The sequence below is a fragment of the Loxodonta africana genome, chromosome 19 (assembly GCF_030014295.1).
Source record: "Loxodonta africana isolate mLoxAfr1 chromosome 19, mLoxAfr1.hap2, whole genome shotgun sequence".
Classification (NCBI taxonomy): domain Eukaryota; kingdom Metazoa; phylum Chordata; class Mammalia; order Proboscidea; family Elephantidae; genus Loxodonta; species Loxodonta africana.
The window spans coordinates 37,577,734-37,600,736 of NC_087360.1; positions in this window are offsets into that span (position 1 = coordinate 37,577,734).

The following is a 23,003-nucleotide window of genomic DNA, read 5'->3' on the forward strand; positions in this document are numbered from 1 at the left end:
TCCCCAACCCTAACACTAATATGAACAGAACCCTAATCTAACCCTAACCCTAACGTTAACCCTAAACTGAACAATACCCTAACCATAAACCAGACCCTAACAGCCTAAACCTAACGTTTAACACTATCTATAATCCTAACCCTTATCCTAACTTTACCCTAACCCTAAACCTAAACCTAAACCGAACACGAAACGTAACCCCTAAACCTAACCCGAACCCTAAACCTAACCTTAACACTAACCTGAACACAAAGTCAAACTCTAGCCGTAACCATAAAAATAACCCTCACCCTATCCTGAACTTCATCCAAACCTTAACTTTAACCTTAACTGGAAACCTAAACCTAACCCTAAACTTAAACCTAACTCTAACGCCAGTCCATCTGTAACCCTAAACCTAACCCTTACAATAACCCTGAACCTAACCCTAAACCGCATTCTAACCCTAGACCTAATCCTAAGCCTAACCCTAACTCGAACCTTGACCCTAAACAGAACACTAACACTAACCCTAAGCCTGGACATAAACCTAAATCTTACCCTACTCCTAACCCTAAGCCTAAAACTAACCCTAACACTACCCCTAATGGTAACACTTACCTAAACCCTCAACTAACTGTAAAACTAACCGTAACCCTCACCCTAAACCCTAACCGCATCCCCCAACCCTAAACCTAATGCTATCCGGAACCCTAATACTAACCTGAAACCCCTGAGCCCTAACGATAACCCTAACAATAGCCCAAACCCTAACCCCTAACACCAAAGTCTATCCGAAACCTTAACCCTAACTCTCACCCTAACTCTACCACTAACACGAAACCTAATCATAAACCTAACCTTAATCCTAAACCAAACCAGCCATGACCGGGACCACAATGCCTAACCGGAACCCTCACATAAACCCTAACCCTGAACTACACCTCTAACCCCTAACACCTTACCATAACCATAATCCTAAGCCTACCCAAACCTAACGCTAAACCTAACACTCACCCCAACCACAACGCTTAAAACAAACCGTAACCCTAAGCCTAACCGTGACACTAAACTTAACTCTAACCTAAAATCTAACCCTAACCCTAAAACTAAACAGAACCTGTAAACTTAACCCTAACCCTAAACATAACCTTAACACTAACCTGAAAACGAACCCAAAACTTAGCCATAACCCTAACCCTCACCCTATCTTAAACTTCACCCTATCCCTAAACTAAAGCTAAATCTAACTTTAATCCTAAAGCTGACCTTACCATTAACCCAAACACCTAACCGTACCCTAACACTAAGCCTAACCCTAAAAAAAACCCTAAAACTAACCCTAAAGTTCACCCAAAAAACAAACCCTAACCCTAACCATCCGCCTCAAACTAAACTTCACCCTAAATCTAAGCCTAACCCTAAACCTAAAACTGAACCAAACCCTGAACTATCCCCTAACTCTAGCCGTAACCCTAACCCTAACTCTAACCCTAACCGGAACACCCTAAAACATCAGCTTAACTGTCAACCTAACACTAACCCTCACACGAACCCCTAACCCTTTCCCTAACCCTAACCCTATCTGTCATCCTAACCCTAACCCAGACCTAAACCTAACCCTTACCCTAACCCTAAACTTAACCCTAACCTTAACTGGACCCTAACCCTAACCCTAAACCTAACAATAACTCTAAACCTGACCCTAACCCTAAACCTAGCACTAACTCTAATTCTAAACCTAAACCTAACCTAACCCTCCCCCTTACCGTAAACCTAGCCTTAACCCTAACGTTACCCCACCCTAACCCTAAACCTAAATCTGACCTTAACGCTAAACTTTACCCGAACCCTCACAATTAACTGAAACTTCACCCTAACCCTAAGCCTAACTCTAACTCTAACCCTAACCATAACAATTACCCTAAACCCTCACCTTAACTGTAAACCTAACCCTAACCCTCACCCTAACCCTTAACGTATCCCCAACCCTAAACCTAACGCTACCCCCAACCTTATCCCCAACCTTAACACTAATACGAACAGTAACCCTAATCTAACCCTAACCCTAACGTTAACCCTAAACTGAACAATACCCTAACCATAAACCAGACCCTAACAGCCTAAACCTAACGTTTAACACTATCTATAATCCTAACCCTTATCCTAACTTTACCCTAACCCTAAACCTAAACCTAAACTGAACACGAAACGTAACCCCTAAACCTAACCCGAACCCTAAACCTAACCTTAACACTAACCTGAACACAAACTCAAACTCTAGCCGTAACCATAAAAATAACCCTCACCCTATCCTGAACTTCATCCAAACCTTAACTTTAACCTTAACTGGAAACCTAAACCTAACCCTAAACTTAAACCTAACTCTAACGCCAGTCCATCTGTAACCCTAAACCTAACCCTTACAATAACCCTGAACCTAACCCTAAACCTCATCCTAACCCTTGACCTAATCCTAAGCCTAACCTTAACTCGAACCTTGACCTTAAACAGAACACTAACACTAACCCTAAGCCTGGACATAAACCTAAATCTTACCCTACTCCTAACCCTAAGCCTAAAACTAACCCTAACACTAACCCTAATGGTAACACTTACCTAAACCCTCAACTAACTGTAAAACTAACCGTAACCCTCACCCTAAACACTAACCGCATCCCCCAACCCTAAACCTAATGCTATCCGGAACCCTAATACTAACCTGAAACCCCTGAGCCCTAACGATAACCCTAACAATAGCCCAAACCCTAACCCCTAACACCAAAGTCTATCCGAAACCTTAACCCTAACTCTCACCCTAACTCTACCACTAACACGAAACCTAATCATAAACCTAACCTTAATCCTAAACCAAACCAGCCATGACCGGGACCACAATGCCTAACCGGAACCCTCACATAAACCCTAACCCTAAACTACACCTCTAACCCCTAACACCTTACCATGACCATAATCCTAAGCCTACCCAAACCTAAAGCTAAACCTAACACCCCAACCACAACTCTTAAAACAAACCGTAACCCTAAGCCTAACCGTGACACTAAACTTAACCCTAACCTAAAATCTAACCTTAACCCTAAACCTAAACAGAACCTGTAAACTTAACCCTAACCCTAAACATAACCTTAACACTAACCTGAAAACGAACCCCAAACTTAGCCATAACCCTAACCCTCACCCTATCTTAAACTTCACCCTATCCCTAAACTAAAGCTAAATCTAACTTTAATCCTAAAGCTGACCTTACCATTAACCCAAACACCTAACCGTACCCTAACACTAAGCCTAACCCTAAAAAAAACCCTAAAACTAACCCTAAAGTTCACCCAAAAAACAAACCCTAACCCTAACCATCCGCCTCAAACTAAACTTCACCCTAAATCTAAGCCTAACCCTAAACCTAAAACTGAACCAAACCCTGAACTATCCCCTAACTCTAGCCGTAACCCTAACCCTAACTCTAACCCTAACCCTAACCGGAACACCCTAACACATCAGCTTAACTGTCAACCTAACACTAACCCTCACACGAACCCCTAACCCTTTCCCTAACCCTAACCCTATCTATCATCCTAACCCTAACCCTGACCTAAACCTAGCCCTTACCCTAACCCTAAACTTAACCCTAACCTTAACTGGACCCTAACCCTAACCCTAAACCTAACAATAACTCTAAACCTGACCCTAACCCTAAACCTAGCACTAACTCTAATTCTAAACCTAAACCTAACCTAACCCTCCCCCTTACCGTAAACCTAGCCTTAACCCTAACGTTACCCCACCCTAACCCTAAACCTAAATCTCACCTTAACACTAAACTTTACCCGAACCCTCACAATTAACTGAAACTTCACCCTAACCCTAAGCCTAACTCTAACTCTAACCCTAACCATAACAATTACCCTAAACCCTCCCCTTAACTGTAAACCTAACCCTAACCCTCACCCTATCTTAAACTTCACCCTATCCCTAAACTAAAGCTAAATCTAACTTTAATCCTAAAGCTGACCTTACCATTAACCCAAACACCTAACCGTACCCTAACACTAAGCCTAACCCTAAAAAAAACCCTAAAACTAACCCTAAAGTTCACCCAAAAAACAAACCCTAACCCTAACCATCCGCCTCAAACTAAACTTCACCCTAAATCTAAGCCTAACCCTAAACCTAAAACTGAACCAAACCCTGAACTATCCCCTAACTCTAGCCGTAACCCTAACCCTAACTCTAACCCTAACCCTAACCGGAACACCCTAACACATCAGCTTAACTGTCAACCTAACACTAACCCTCACACGAACCCCTAACCCTTTCCCTAACCCTAACCCTATCTATCATCCTAACCCTAACCCTGACCTAAACCTAACCCTTACCCTAACCCTAAACTTAACCCTAACCTTAACTGGACCCTAACCCTAACCCTAAACCTAACAATAACTCTAAACCTGACCCTAACCCTAAACCTAGCACTAACTCTAATTCTAAACCTAAACCTAACCTAACCCTCCCCCTTACCGTAAACCTAGCCTTAACCCTAACGTTACCCCACCCTAACCCTAAACCTAAATCTCACCTTAACACTAAACTTTACCCGAACCCTCACAATTAACTGAAACTTCACCCTAACCCTAAGCCTAACTCTAACTCTAACCCTAACCATAACAATTACCCTAAACCCTCACCTTAACTGTAAACCTAACCCTAACCCTCACCCTAACCCTTAACGTATCCCCAACCCTAAACCTAACGCTACCCCCAACCTTATCCCCAACCCTAACACTAATATGAACAGAACCCTAATCTAACCCTAACCCTAACGTTAACCCTAAACTGAACAATACCCTAACCATAAACCAGACCCTAACAGCCTAAACCTAACGTTTAACACTATCTATAATCCTAACCCTTATCCTAACTTTACCCTAACCCTAAACCTAAACCTAAACCGAACACGAAACGTAACCCCTAAACCTAACCCGAACCCTAAACCTAACCTTAACACTAACCTGAACACAAACTCAAACTCTAGCCGTAACCATAAAAATAACCCTCACCCTATCCTGAACTTCATCCAAACCTTAACTTTAACCTTAACTGGAAACCTAAACCTAACCCTAAACTTAAACCTAACTCTAACGCCAGTCCATCTGTAACCCTAAACCTAACCCTTACAATAACCCTGAACCTAACCCTAAACCGCATTCTAACCCTAGACCTAATCCTAAGCCTAACCCTAACTCGAACCTTGACCCTAAACAGAACACTAACACTAACCCTAAGCCTGGACATAAACCTAAATCTTACCCTACTCCTAACCCTAAGCCTAAAACTAACCCTAACACTACCCCTAATGGTAACACTTACCTAAACCCTCAACTAACTGTAAAACTAACCGTAACCCTCACCCTAAACCCTAACCGCATCCCCCAACCCTAAACCTAATGCTATCCGGAACCCTAATACTAACCTGAAACCCCTGAGCCCTAACGATAACCCTAACAATAGCCCAAACCCTAACCCCTAACACCAAAGTCTATCCGAAACCTTAACCCTAACTCTCACCCTAACTCTACCACTAACACGAAACCTAATCATAAACCTAACCTTAATCCTAAACCAAACCAGCCATGACCGGGACCACAATGCCTAACCGGAACCCTCACATAAACCCTAACCCTGAACTACACCTCTAACCCCTAACACCTTACCATAACCATAATCCTAAGCCTACCCAAACCTAACGCTAAACCTAACACTCACCCCAACCACAACGCTTAAAACAAACCGTAACCCTAAGCCTAACCGTGACACTAAACTTAACTCTAACCTAAAATCTAACCCTAACCCTAAAACTAAACAGAACCTGTAAACTTAACCCTAACCCTAAACATAACCTTAACACTAACCTGAAAACGAACCCAAAACTTAGCCATAACCCTAACCCTCACCCTATCTTAAACTTCACCCTATCCCTAAACTAAAGCTAAATCTAACTTTAATCCTAAAGCTGACCTTACCATTAACCCAAACACCTAACCGTACCCTAACACTAAGCCTAACCCTAAAAAAAACCCTAAAACTAACCCTAAAGTTCACCCAAAAAACAAACCCTAACCCTAACCATCCGCCTCAAACTAAACTTCACCCTAAATCTAAGCCTAACCCTAAACCTAAAACTGAACCAAACCCTGAACTATCCCCTAACTCTAGCCGTAACCCTAACCCTAACTCTAACCCTAACCCTAACCGGAACACCCTAACACATCAGCTTAACTGTCAACCTAACACTAACCCTCACACGAACCCCTAACCCTTTCCCTAACCCTAACCCTATCTATCATCCTAAGCCTAACCCTGACCTAAACCTAACCCTTACCCTAACCCTAAACTTAACCCTAACCTTAACTGGACCCTAACCCTAACCCTAAACCTAACAATAACTCTAAACCTGACCCTAACCCTAAACCTAGCACTAACTCTAATTCTAAACCTAAACCTAACCTAACCCTCCCCCTTACCGTAAACCTAGCCTTAACCCTAACGTTACCCCACCCTAACTCTAAACCTAAATCTCACCTTAACGCTAAACTTTACCCGAACCCTCACAATTAACTGAAACTTCACCCTAACCCTAAGCCTAACTCTAACTCTAACCCTAACCATAACAATTACCCTAAACCCTCACCTTAACTGTAAACCTAACCCTAACCCTCACCCTAACCCTTAACGTATCCCCAACCCTAAACCTAACGCTACCCCCAACCTTATCCCCAACCTTAACACTAATACGAACAGTAACCCTAATCTAACCCTAACCCTAACATTAACCCTAAACTGAACAATAACCTAACCATAAACCAGACCCTAACAGCCTAAACCTAACGTTTAACACTATCTATAATCCTAACCCTTATCCTAACTTTACACTAACCCTAAACCTAAACCTAAACCGAACACGAAACGTAACCCCTAAACCTAACCCGAACCCTGAACCTAAATTTAACACTACCTGAACACAAACTCAAACTCCAGCCGTAACCATAAAAATAACCCTCACCCTATCCTGAACTTCATCCAAACCTTAACTTTAACCTTAACTGGAAACCTAAACCTAACCCTAAACTTAAACCTAACTCTAACGCCAGTCCATCTGTAACCCTAAACCTAACCCTTATAATAACCCTGAACCTAACCCTAAACCTCATCCTAACCCTAGACCTAATCCTAAGCCTAACCCTATCTCGAACCTTGACCCTAAACAGAACACTAACACTAACCCTCAGCCTGGACATAAACCTAAATCTTACCCTACTCCTAACCCTAAGCCTAAAACTAACCCTAACACTAACCCTAATGGTAACACTTACCTAAACCCTCAACTAACTGTAAAACTAACCGTAACCCTCACCCTAAACCCTAACCGCATCCCCCAACCCTAAACCTAATGCTATCCGGAACCCTAATACTAACCTGAAACCCCTGAGCCCTAACGATAACCCTAACAATAGCCCAAACCCTAACCCCTAACACCAAAGTCTATCCGAAACCTTAACCCTAACTCTCACCCTAACTCTACCACTAACACGAAACCTAATCATAAACCTAACCTTAATCCTAAACCAAACCAGCCATGACCGGGACCACAATGCCTAACCGGAACCCTCACATAAACCCTAACCCTGAACTACACCTCTAACCCCTAACACCTTACCATAACCATAATCCTAAGCCTACCCAAACCTAACGCTAAACCTAACACTCACCCCAACCACAACGCTTAAAACAAACCGTAACCCTAAGCCTAACCGTGACACTAAACTTAACCCTAACCTAAAATCTAACCCTAACCCTAAAACTAAACAGAACCTGTAAACTTAACCCTAACCCTAAACATAACCTTAACACTAACCTGAAAACGAACCCCAAACTTAGCCATAACCCTAACCCTCACCCTATCTTAAACTTCACCCTATCCCTAAACTAAAGCTAAATCTAACTTTAATCCTAAAGCTGACCTTACCATTAACCCAAACACCTAACCGTACCCTAACACTAAGCCTAACCCTAAAAAAAAACCCTAAAACTAACCCTAAAGTTCACCCAAAAAACAAACCCTAACCCTAACCATCCGCCTCAAACTAAACTTCACCCTAAATCTAAGCCTAACCCTAAACCTAAAACTGAACCAAACCCTGAACTATCCCCTAACTCTAGCCGTAACCCTAACCCTAACTCTAACCCTAACCCTAACCGGAACACCCTAACACATCAGCTTAACTGTCAACCTAACACTAACCCTCACACGAACCCCTAACCCTTTCCCTAACCCTAACCCTATCTATCATCCTAACCTTAACCCTGACCTAAACCTAACCCTTACCCTAACCCTAAACTTAACCCTAACCTTAACTGGACCCTAACCCTAACCCTAAACCTAACAATAACTCTAAACCTGACCCTAACCCTAAACCTAGCACTAACTCTAATTCTAAACCTAAACCTAACCTAACCCTCCCCCTTACCGTAAACCTAGCCTTAACCCTAACGTTACCCCACCCTAACCCTAAACCTAAATCTCACCTTAACACTAAACTTTACCCGAACCCTCACAATTAACTGAAACTTCACCCTAACCCTAAGCCTAACTCTAACTCTAACCCTAACCATAACAATTACCCTAAACCCTCACCTTAACTGTAAACCTAACCCTAACCCTCACCCTATCTTAAACTTCACCCTATCCCTAAACTAAAGCTAAATCTAACTTTAATCCTAAAGCTGACCTTACCATTAACCCAAACACCTAACCGTACCCTAACACTAAGCCTAACCCTAAAAAAAACCCTAAAACTAACCCTAAAGTTCACCCAAAAAACAAACCCTAACCCTAACCATCCGCCTCAAACTAAACTTCACCCTAAATCTAAGCCTAACCCTAAACCTAAAACTGAACCAAACCCTGAACTATCCCCTAACTCTAGCCGTAACCCTAACCCTAACTCTAACCCTAACCCTAACCGGAACACCCTAACACATCAGCTTAACTGTCAACCTAACACTAACCCTCACACGAACCCCTAACCCTTTCCCTAACCCTAACCCTATCTATCATCCTAACCCTAACCCTGACCTAAACCTAACCCTTACCCTAACCCTAAACTTAACCCTAACCTTAACTGGACCCTAACCCTAACCCTAAACCTAACAATAACTCTAAACCTGACCCTAACCCTAAACCTAGCACTAACTCTAATTCTAAACCTAAACCTAACCTAACCCTCCCCCTTACCGTAAACCTAGCCTTAACCCTAACGTTACCCCACCCTAACCCTAAACCTAAATCTCACCTTAACACTAAACTTTACCCGAACCCTCACAATTAACTGAAACTTCACCCTAACCCTAAGCCTAACTCTAACTCTAACCCTAACCATAACAATTACCCTAAACCCTCACCTTAACTGTAAACCTAACCCTAACCCTCACCCTAACCCTTAACGTATCCCCAACCCTAAACCTAACGCTACCCCCAACCTTATCCCCAACCCTAACACTAATATGAACAGAACCCTAATCTAACCCTAACCCTAACGTTAACCCTAAACTGAACAATACCCTAACCATAAACCAGACCCTAACAGCCTAAACCTAACGTTTAACACTATCTATAATCCTAACCCTTATCCTAACTTTACCCTAACCCTAAACCTAAACCTAAACCGAACACGAAACGTAACCCCTAAACCTAACCCGAACCCTAAACCTAACCTTAACACTAACCTGAACACAAACTCAAACTCTAGCCGTAACCATAAAAATAACCCTCACCCTATCCTGAACTTCATCCAAACCTTAACTTTAACCTTAACTGGAAACCTAAACCTAACCCTAAACTTAAACCTAACTCTAACGCCAGTCCATCTGTAACCCTAAACCTAACCCTTACAATAACCCTGAACCTAACCCTAAACCGCATTCTAACCCTAGACCTAATCCTAAGCCTAACCCTAACTCGAACCTTGACCCTAAACAGAACACTAACACTAACCCTAAGCCTGGACATAAACCTAAATCTTACCCTACTCCTAACCCTAAGCCTAAAACTAACCCTAACACTACCCCTAATGGTAACACTTACCTAAACCCTCAACTAACTGTAAAACTAACCGTAACCCTCACCCTAAACCCTAACCGCATCCCCCAACCCTAAACCTAATGCTATCCGGAACCCTAATACTAACCTGAAACCCCTGAGCCCTAACGATAACCCTAACAATAGCCCAAACCCTAACCCCTAACACCAAAGTCTATCCGAAACCTTAACCCTAACTCTCACCCTAACTCTACCACTAACACGAAACCTAATCATAAACCTAACCTTAATCCTAAACCAAACCAGCCATGACCGGGACCACAATGCCTAACCGGAACCCTCACATAAACCCTAACCCTGAACTACACCTCTAACCCCTAACACCTTACCATAACCATAATCCTAAGCCTACCCAAACCTAACGCTAAACCTAACACTCACCCCAACCACAACGCTTAAAACAAACCGTAACCCTAAGCCTAACCGTGACACTAAACTTAACTCTAACCTAAAATCTAACCCTAACCCTAAAACTAAACAGAACCTGTAAACTTAACCCTAACCCTAAACATAACCTTAACACTAACCTGAAAACGAACCCAAAACTTAGCCATAACCCTAACCCTCACCCTATCTTAAACTTCACCCTATCCCTAAACTAAAGCTAAATCTAACTTTAATCCTAAAGCTGACCTTACCATTAACCCAAACACCTAACCGTACCCTAACACTAAGCCTAACCCTAAAAAAAACCCTAAAACTAACCCTAAAGTTCACCCAAAAAACAAACCCTAACCCTAACCATCCGCCTCAAACTAAACTTCACCCTAAATCTAAGCCTAACCCTAAACCTAAAACTGAACCAAACCCTGAACTATCCCCTAACTCTAGCCGTAACCCTAACCCTAACTCTAACCCTAACCGGAACACCCTAAAACATCAGCTTAACTGTCAACCTAACACTAACCCTCACACGAACCCCTAACCCTTTCCCTAACCCTAACCCTATCTGTCATCCTAACCCTAACCCAGACCTAAACCTAACCCTTACCCTAACCCTAAACTTAACCCTAACCTTAACTGGACCCTAACCCTAACCCTAAACCTAGCACTAACTCTAATTCTAAACCTAAACCTAACCTAACCCTCCCCCTTACCGTAAACCTAGCCTTAACCCTAACGTTACCCCACCCTAACCCTAAACCTAAATCTGACCTTAACGCTAAACTTTACCCGAACCCTCACAATTAACTGAAACTTCACCCTAACCCTAAGCCTAACTCTAACTCTAACCCTAACCATAACAATTACCCTAAACCCTCACCTTAACTGTAAACCTAACCCTAACCCTCACCCTAACCCTTAACGTATCCCCAACCCTAAACCTAACGCTACCCCCAACCTTATCTCCAACCTTAACACTAATACGAACAGTAACCCTAATCTAACCCTAACCCTAACGTTAACCCTAAACTGAACAATACCCTAACCATAAACCAGACCCTAACAGCCTAAACCTAACGTTTAACACTATCTATAATCCTAACCCTTATCCTAACTTTACCCTAACCCTAAACCTAAACCTAAACTGAACACGAAACGTAACCCCTAAACCTAACCCGAACCCTAAACCTAACCTTAACACTAACCTGAACACAAACTCAAACTCTAGCCGTAACCATAAAAATAACCCTCACCCTATCCTGAACTTCATCCAAACCTTAACTTTAACCTTAACTGGAAACCTAAACCTAACCCTAAACTTAAACCTAACTCTAACGCCAGTCCATCTGTAACCCTAAACCTAACCCTTACAATAACCCTGAACCTAACCCTAAACCTCATCCTAACCCTTGACCTAATCCTAAGCCTAACCTTAACTCGAACCTTGACCTTAAACAGAACACTAACACTAACCCTAAGCCTGGACATAAACCTAAATCTTACCCTACTCCTAACCCTAAGCCTAAAACTAACCCTAACACTAACCCTAATGGTAACACTTACCTAAACCCTCAACTAACTGTAAAACTAACCGTAACCCTCACCCTAAACACTAACCGCATCCCCCAACCCTAAACCTAATGCTATCCGGAACCCTAATACTAACCTGAAACCCCTGAGCCCTAACGATAACCCTAACAATAGCCCAAACCCTAACCCCTAACACCAAAGTCTATCCGAAACCTTAACCCTAACTCTCACCCTAACTCTACCACTAACACGAAACCTAATCATAAACCTAACCTTAATCCTAAACCAAACCAGCCATGACCGGGACCACAATGCCTAACCGGAACCCTCACATAAACCCTAACCCTAAACTACACCTCTAACCCCTAACACCTTACCATGACCATAATCCTAAGCCTACCCAAACCTAACGCTAAACCTAACACCCCAACCACAACTCTTAAAACAAACCGTAACCCTAAGCCTAACCGTGACACTAAACTTAACCCTAACCTAAAATCTAACCTTAACCCTAAACCTAAACAGAACCTGTAAACTTAACCCTAACCCTAAACATAACCTTAACACTAACCTGAAAACGAACCCCAAACTTAGCCATAACCCTAACCCTCACCCTATCTTAAACTTCACCCTATCCCTAAACTAAAGCTAAATCTAACTTTAATCCTAAAGCTGACCTTACCATTAACCCAAACACCTAACCGTACCCTAACACTAAGCCTAACCCTAAAAAAAACCCTAAAACTAACCCTAAAGTTCACCCAAAAAACAAACCCTAACCCTAACCATCCGCCTCAAACTAAACTTCACCCTAAATCTAAGCCTAACCCTAAACCTAAAACTGAACCAAACCCTGAACTATCCCCTAACTCTAGCCGTAACCCTAACCCTAACTCTAACCCTAACCCTAACCGGAACACCCTAACACATCAGCTTAACTGTCAACCTAACACTAACCCTCACACGAACCCCTAAACCTTTCCCTAACCCTAACCCTATCTATCATCCTAACCCTAACCCTGACCTAAACCTAGCCCTTACCCTAACCCTAAACTTAACCCTAACCTTAACTGGACCCTAACCCTAACCCTAAACCTAACAATAACTCTAAACCTGACCCTAACCCTAAACCTAGCACTAACTCTAATTCTAAACCTAAACCTAACCTAACCCTCCCCCTTACCGTAAACCTAGCCTTAACCCTAACGTTACCCCACCCTAACCCTAAACCTAAATCTCACCTTAACACTAAACTTTACCCGAACCCTCACAATTAACTGAAACTTCACCCTAACCCTAAGCCTAACTCTAACTCTAACCCTAACCATAACAATTACCCTAAACCCTCCCCTTAACTGTAAACCTAACCCTAACCCTCACCCTATCTTAAACTTCACCCTATCCCTAAACTAAAGCTAAATCTAACTTTAATCCTAAAGCTGACCTTACCATTAACCCAAACACCTAACCGTACCCTAACACTAAGCCTAACCCTAAAAAAAACCCTAAAACTAACCCTAAAGTTCACCCAAAAAACAAACCCTAACCCTAACCATCCGCCTCAAACTAAACTTCACCCTAAATCTAAGCCTAACCCTAAACCTAAAACTGAACCAAACCCTGAACTATCCCCTAACTCTAGCCGTAACCCTAACCCTAACTCTAACCCTAACCCTAACCGGAACACCCTAACACATCAGCTTAACTGTCAACCTAACACTAACCCTCACACGAACCCCTAACCCTTTCCCTAACCCTAACCCTATCTATCATCCTAACCCTAACCCTGACCTAAACCTAACCCTTACCCTAACCCTAAACTTAACCCTAACCTTAACTGGACCCTAACCCTAACCCTAAACCTAACAATAACTCTAAACCTGACCCTAACCCTAAACCTAGCACTAACTCTAATTCTAAACCTAAACCTAACCTAACCCTCCCCCTTACCGTAAACCTAGCCTTAACCCTAACGTTACCCCACCCTAACCCTAAACCTAAATCTCACCTTAACACTAAACTTTACCCGAACCCTCACAATTAACTGAAACTTCACCCTAACCCTAAGCCTAACTCTAACTCTAACCCTAACCATAACAATTACCCTAAACCCTCACCTTAACTGTAAACCTAACCCTAACCCTCACCCTAACCCTTAACGTATCCCCAACCCTAAACCTAACGCTACCCCCAACCTTATCCCCAACCCTAACACTAATATGAACAGAACCCTAATCTAACCCTAACCCTAACGTTAACCCTAAACTGAACAATACCCTAACCATAAACCAGACCCTAACAGCCTAAACCTAACGTTTAACACTATCTATAATCCTAACCCTTATCCTAACTTTACCCTAACCCTAAACCTAAACCTAAACCGAACACGAAACGTAACCCCTAAACCTAACCCGAACCCTAAACCTAACCTTAACACTAACCTGAACACAAAGTCAAACTCTAGCCGTAACCATAAAAATAACCCTCACCCTATCCTGAACTTCATCCAAACCTTAACTTTAACCTTAACTGGAAACCTAAACCTAACCCTAAACTTAAACCTAACTCTAACGCCAGTCCATCTGTAACCCTAAACCTAACCCTTACAATAACCCTGAACCTAACCCTAAACCGCATTCTAACCCTAGACCTAATCCTAAGCCTAACCCTAACTCGAACCTTGACCCTAAACAGAACACTAACACTAACCCTAAGCCTGGACATAAACCTAAATCTTACCCTACTCCTAACCCTAAGCCTAAAACTAACCCTAACACTACCCCTAATGGTAACACTTACCTAAACCCTCAACTAACTGTAAAACTAACCGTAACCCTCACCCTAAACCCTAACCGCATCCCCCAACCCTAAACCTAATGCTATCCGGAACCCTAATACTAACCTGAAACCCCTGAGCCCTAACGATAACCCTAACAATAGCCCAAACCCTAACCCCTAACACCAAAGTCTATCCGAAACCTTAACCCTAACTCTCACCCTAACTCTACCACTAACACGAAACCTAATCATAAACCTAACCTTAATCCTAAACCAAACCAGCCATGACCGGGACCACAATGCCTAACCGGAACCCTCACATAAACCCTAACCCTGAACTACACCTCTAACCCCTAACACCTTACCATAACCATAATCCTAAGCCTACCCAAACCTAACGCTAAACCTAACACTCACCCCAACCACAACGCTTAAAACAAACCGTAACCCTAAGCCTAACCGTGACACTAAACTTAACTCTAACCTAAAATCTAACCCTAACCCTAAAACTAAACAGAACCTGTAAACTTAACCCTAACCCTAAACATAACCTTAACACTAACCTGAAAACGAACCCAAAACTTAGCCATAACCCTAACCCTCACCCTATCTTAAACTTCACCCTATCCCTAAACTAAAGCTAAATCTAACTTTAATCCTAAAGCTGACCTTACCATTAACCCAAACACCTAACCGTACCCTAACACTAAGCCTAACCCTAAAAAAAACCCTAAAACTAACCCTAAAGTTCACCCAAAAAGCAAACCCTAACCCTAACCATCCGCCTCAAACTAAACTTCACCCTAAATCTAAGCCTAACCCTAAACCTAAAACTGAACCAAACCCTGAACTATCCCCTAACTCTAGCCGTAACCCTAACCCTAACTCTAACCCTAACCCTAACCGGAACACCCTAACACATCAGCTTAACTGTCAACCTAACACTAACCCTCACACGAACCCCTAACCCTTTCCCTAACCCTAACCCTATCTATCATCCTAAGCCTAACCCTGACCTAAACCTAACCCTTACCCTAACCCTAAACTTAACCCTAACCTTAACTGGACCCTAACCCTAACCCTAAACCTAACAATAACTCTAAACCTGACCCTAACCCTAAACCTAGCACTAACTCTAATTCTAAACCTAAACCTAACCTAACCCTCTCCCTTACCGTAAACCTAGCCTTAACCCTAACGTTACCCCACCCTAACTCTAAACCTAAATCTCACCTTAACGCTAAACTTTACCCGAACCCTCACAATTAACTGAAACTTCACCCTAACCCTAAGCCTAACTCTAACTCTAACCCTAACCATAACAATTACCCTAAACCCTCACCTTAACTGTAAACCTAACCCTAACCCTCACCCTAACCCTTAACGTATCCCCAACCCTAAACCTAACGCTACCCCCAACCTTATCCCCAACCTTAACACTAATACGAACAGTAACCCTAATCTAACCCTAACCCTAACATTAACCCTAAACTGAACAATAACCTAACCATAAACCAGACCCTAACAGCCTAAACCTAACGTTTAACACTATCTATAATCCTAACCCTTATCCTAACTTTACCCTAACCCTAAACCTAAACCTAAACCGAACACGAAACGTAACCCCTAAACCTAACCCGAACCCTGAACCTAAATTTAACACTACCTGAACACAAACTCAAACTCCAGCCGTAACCATAAAAATAACCCTCACCCTATCCTGAACTTCATCCAAACGTTAACTTTAACCTTAACTGGAAACCTAAACCTAACCCTAAACTTAAACCTAACTCTAACGCCAGTCCATCTGTAACCCTAAACCTAACCCTTATAATAACCCTGAACCTAACCCTAAACCTCATCCTAACCCTAGACCTAATCCTAAGCCTAACCCTATCTCGAACCTTGACCCTAAACAGAACACTAACACTAACCCTCAGCCTGGACATAAACCTAAATCTTACCCTACTCCTAACCCTAAGCCTAAAACTAACCCTAACACTAACCCTAATGGTAACACTTACCTAAACCCTCAACTAACTGTAAAACTAACCGTAACCCTCACCCTAAACCCTAACCGCATCCCCCAACCCTAAACCTAATGCTATCCGGAACCCTAATACTAACCTGAAACCCCTGAGCCCTAACGATAACCCTAACAATAGCCCAAACCCTAACCCCTAACACCAAAGTCTATCCGAAACCTTAACCCTAACTCTCACCCTAACTCTACCACTAACACGAAACCTAATCATAAACCTAACCTTAATCCTAAACCAAACCAGCCATGACCGGGACCACAATGCCTAACCGGAACCCTCACATAAACCCTAACCCTGAACTACACCTCTAACCCCTAACACCTTACCATAACCATAATCCTAAGCCTACCCAAACCTAACGCTAAACCTAACACTCACCCCAACCACAACGCTTAAAACAAACCGTAACCCTAAGCCTAACCGTGACACTAAACTTAACCCTAACCTAAAATCTAACCCTAACCCTAAAACTAAACAGAACCTGTAAACTTAACCCTAACCCTAAACATAACCTTAACACTAACCTGAAAACGAACCCCAAACTTAGCCATAACCCTAACCCTCACCCTATCTTAAACTTCACCCTATCCCTAAACTAAAGCTAAATCTAACTTTAATCCTAAAGCTGACCTTACCATTAACCCAAACACCTAACCGTACCCTAACACTAAGCCTAACCCTAAAAAAAAACCCTAAAACTAACCCTAAAGTTCACCCAAAAAACAAACCCTAACCCTAACCATCCGCCTCAAACTAAACTTCACCCTAAATCTAAGCCTAACCCTAAACCTAAAACTGAACCAAACCCTGAACTATCCCCTAACTCTAGCCGTAACCCTAACCCTAACTCTAACCCTAACCCTAACCGGAACACCCTAACACATCAGCTTAACTGTCAACCTAACACTAACCCTCACACGAACCCCTAACCCTTTCCCTAACCCTAACCCTATCTATCATCCTAACCTTAACCCTGACCTAAACCTAACCCTTACCCTAACCCTAAACTTAACCCTAACCTTAACTGGACCCTAACCCTAACCCTAAACCTAACAATAACTCTAAACCTGACCCTAACCCTAAACCTAGCACTAACTCTAATTCTAAACCTAAACCTAACCTAACCCTCCCCCTTACCGTAAACCTAGCCTTAACCCTAACGTTACCCCACCCTAACCCTAAACCTAAATCTCACCTTAACACTAAACTTTACCCGAACCCTCACAATTAACTGAAACTTCACCCTAACCCTAAGCCTAACTCTAACTCTAACCCTAACCATAACAATTACCCTAAACCCTCACCTTAACTGTAAACCTAACCCTAACCCTCACCCTAACCCTTAACGTATCCCCAACCCTAAACCTAACGCTACCCCCAACCTTATCCCCAACCTTAACACTAATACGAACAGTAACCCTAATCTAACCCTAACCCTAACATGAACCCTAAACTGAACAATACCCTAACCATAAACCAGACCCTAACAGCCTAAACCTAATGTTTAACACTATCTATAATCCTAACCCTTATCCTAACTTTACACTAACCCTAAACCTAAACCTAAACCGAACACGAAACGTAACCCCTAAACCTAACCCGAACCCTGAACCTAAATTTAACACTACCTGAACACAAACTCAAACTCCAGCCGTAACCATAAAAATAACCCTCACCCTATCCTGAACTTCATCCAAACCTTAACTTTAACCTTAACTGGAAACCTAAACCTAACCCTAAACTTAAACCTAACTCTAACGCCAGTCCATCTGTAACCCTAAACCTAACCCTTATAATAACCCTGAACCTAACCCTAAACCTCATCCTAACCCTAGACCTAATCCTAAGCCTAACCCTATCTCGAACCTTGACCCTAAACAGAACACTAACACTAACCCTCAGCCTGGACATAAACCTAAATCTTACCCTACTCCTAACCCTAAGCCTAAAACTAACCCTAACACTAACCCTAATGGTAACACTTACCTAAACCCTCAACTAACTGTAAAACTAACCGTAACCCTCACCCTAAACCCTAACCGCATCCCCCAACCCTAAACCTAATGCTATCCGGAACCCTAATACTAACCTGAAACCCCTGAGCCCTAACGATAACCCTAACAATAGCCCAAACCCTAACCCCTAACACCAAAGTCTATCCGAAACCTTAACCCTAACTCTCACCCTAACTCTACCACTAACACGAAACCTAATCATAAACCTAACCTTAATCCTAAACCAAACCAGCCATGACCGGGACCACAATGCCTAACCGGAACCCTCACATAAACCCTAACCCTGAACTACACCTCTAACCCCTAACACCTTACCATAACCATAATCCTAAGCCTACCCAAACCTAACGCTAAACCTAACACTCACCCCAACCACAACGCTTAAAACAAACCGTAACCCTAAGCCTAACCGTGACACTAAACTTAACCCTAACCTAAAATCTAACCCTAACCCTAAAACTAAACAGAACCTGTAAACTTAACCCTAACCCTAAACATAACCTTAACACTAACCTGAAAACGAACCCAAAACTTAGCCATAACCCTAACCCTCACTCTATCTTAAACTTCACCCTATCCCTAAACTAAAGCTAAATCTAACTTTAATCCTAAAGCTGACCTTACCATTAACCCAAACACCTAACCGTACCCTAACACTAAGCCTAACCCTAAAAAAAAACCCTAAAACTAACCCTAAAGTTCACCCAAAAAACAAACCCTAACCCTAACCATCCGCCTCAAACTAAACTTCACCCTAAATCTAAGCCTAACCCTAAACCTAAAACTGAACCAAACCCTGAACTATCCCCTAACTCTAGCCGTAACGCTAACCCTAACCGGAACACCCTAACACATCAGCTTAACTGTCAACCTAACACTAACCCTCACACGAACCCCTAACCCTTTCCCTAACCCTAACCCTATCTATCATCCTAACCCTAACCCTGACCTAAACCTAACCCTTACCCTAACCCTAAACTTAACCCTAACCTTAACTGGACCCTAACCCTAACCCTAAACCTAACAATAACTCTAAACCTGACCCTAACCCTAAACCTAGCACTAACTCTAATTCTAAGCCTAAACCTAACCTAACCCTCCCCCTTACCGTAAACCTAGCCTTAACCCTAACGTTACCCCACCCTAACTCTAAACCTAAATCTCACCTTAACGCTAAACTTTACCCGAACCCTCACAATTAACTGAAACTTCACCCTAACCCTAAGCCTAACTCTAACTCTAACCCTAACCATAACAATTACCCTAAACCCTCACCTTAACTGTAAACCTAACCCTAACCCTCACCCTAACCCTTAACGTATCCCCAACCCTAAACCTAACGCTACCCCCAACCTTATCCCCAACCTTAACACTAATACGAACAGTAACCCTAATCTACCCCAAACCTAACGTTAACCCTAAACTGAACAATACCCTAACCATAAACCAGACCCTAACAGCCTAAACCTAACGTTTAACACTATCTATAATCCTAACCCTTATCCTAATTTACACTAACCCTAAACCTAAACCTAAACCGAACACGAAACGTAACCCCTAAACCTAACCCGAACCCTAAACCTAACCTTAACACTAACCTGAACACAAAGTCAAACTCTAGCCGTAACCATAAAAATAACCCTCACCCTATCCTGAACTTCATCCAAACCTTAACTTTAACCTTAACTGGAAACCTAAACCTAACCCTAAACTTAAACCTAACTCTAACGCCAGTCCATCTGTAACCCTAAACCTAACCCTTACAATAACCCTGAACCTAACCCTAAACCTCATCCTAACCCTAGACCTAATCCTAAGCCTAACCCTAACTCGAACCTTGACCCTAAACAGAACACTAACACTAACCCTAAGCCTGGACATAAACCTAAATCTTACCCTACTCCTAACCCTAACCCTAAACCTAACCCTAACTCTAACCCTAATGGTAACACTTACCTAAACCCTCAACTAACTGTAAAACTAACCGTAACCCTCACCCTAAACCCTAACCGCATCCCCCAACCCTAAACCTAATGCTATCCGGAACCCTAATACTAACCTGAAACCCCTGAGCCCTAACGATAACCCTAACAATAGCCCAAACCCTAACCCCTAACACCAAAGTCTATCCGAAACCTTAACCCTAACTCTCACCCTAACTCTACCACTAACACGAAACCTAATCATAAACCTAACCTTAATCCTAAACCAAACCAGCCATGACCGGGACCACAATGCCTAACCGGAACCCTCACATAAACCCTAACCCTGAACTACACCTCTAACCCCTAACACCTTACCATAACCATAATCCTAAGCCTACCCAAACCTAACGCTAAACCTAACACTCACCCCAACCACAACGCTTAAAACAAACCGTAACCCTAAGCCTAACCGTGACACTAAACTTAACCCTAACCTAAAATCTAACCCTAACCCTAAAACTAAACAGAACCTGTAAACTTAACCCTAACCCTAAACATAACCTTAACACTAACCTGAAAACGAACCCAAAACTTAGCCATAACCCTAACCCTCACCCTATCTTAAACTTCACCCTATCCCTAAACTAAAGCTAAATCTAACTTTAATCCTAAAGCTGACCTTACCATTAACCCAAATACCTAACCGTACCCTAACACTAAGCCTAACCCTAAAAAAAAACCCTAAAACTAATCCTAAAGTTCACCCAAAAAGCAAACCCTAACCCTAACCATCCGCCTCAAACTAAACTTCACCCTAAATCTAAGCCTAACCCTAAACCTAAAACTGAACCAAACCCTGAACTATCCCCTAACTCTAGCCGTAACCCTAACCCTAACTCTAACCCTAACCCTAACCGGAACACCCTAACACATCAGCTTAACTGTCAACCTAACACTAACCCTCACACGAACCCCTAACCCTTTCCCTAACCCTAACCCTATCTATCATCCTAACCCTAACCCTGACCTAAACCTAGCCCTTACCCTAACCCTAAACTTAACCCTAACCTTAACTGGACCCTAACCCTAACCCTAAACCTAACAATAACTCTAAACCTGACCCTAACCCTAAACCTAGCACTAACTCTAATTCTAAACCTAAACCTAACCTAACCCTCCCCCTTACCGTAAACCTAGCCTTAACCCTAACGTTACCCCACCCTAACCCTAAACCTAAATCTGACCTTAACGCTAAACTTTACCCGAACGCTCACAATTAACTGAAACTTCACCCTAACCCTAAGTCTAACTCTAACTCTAACCCTAACCATAACAATTACCCTAAACCCTCACCTTAACTGTAAACCTAACCCTAACCCTCACCCTAACCCTTAACGTATCCCCAACCCTAAACCTAACGCTACCCCCAACCTTATCCCCAACCCTAACACTAATACGAACAGTAACACTAATCTAACCCTAACCCTAACGTTAACCCTAAACTGAACAATACCCTAACCATAAACCAGACCCTAACAGCCTAAACCTAACGTTTAACACTATCTATAATCCTAACCCTTATCCTAACTTTACACTAACCCTAAACCTAAACCTAAACTGAACACGAAACGTAACCCCTAAACCTAACCCGAACCCTAAACCTAACCTTAACACTAACCTGAACACAAACTCAAACTCTAGCCGTAACCATAAAAATAACCCTCACCCTATCCTGAACTTCATCCAAACCTTAACTTTAACCTTAACTGGAAACCTAAACCTAACCCTAAACTTAAACCTAACTCTAACGCCAGTCCATCTGTAACCCTAAACCTAACCCTTACAATAACCCTGAACCTAACCCTAAACCGCATTCTAACCCTAGACCTAATCCTAAGCCTAACCCTAACTCGAACCTTGACCCTACACAGAACACTAACACTAACCCTAAGCCTGGACATAAACCTAAATCTTACCCTACTCCTAACCCTAAGCCTAAAACTAACCCTAACACTAACCCTAATGGTAACACTTACCTAAACCCTCAACTAACTGTAAAACTAACCGTAACCCTCACCCTAAACACTAACCGCATCCCCCAACCCTAAACCTAATGCTATCCGGAACCCTAATACTAACCTGAAACCCCTGAGCCCTAACGATAACCCTAACAATA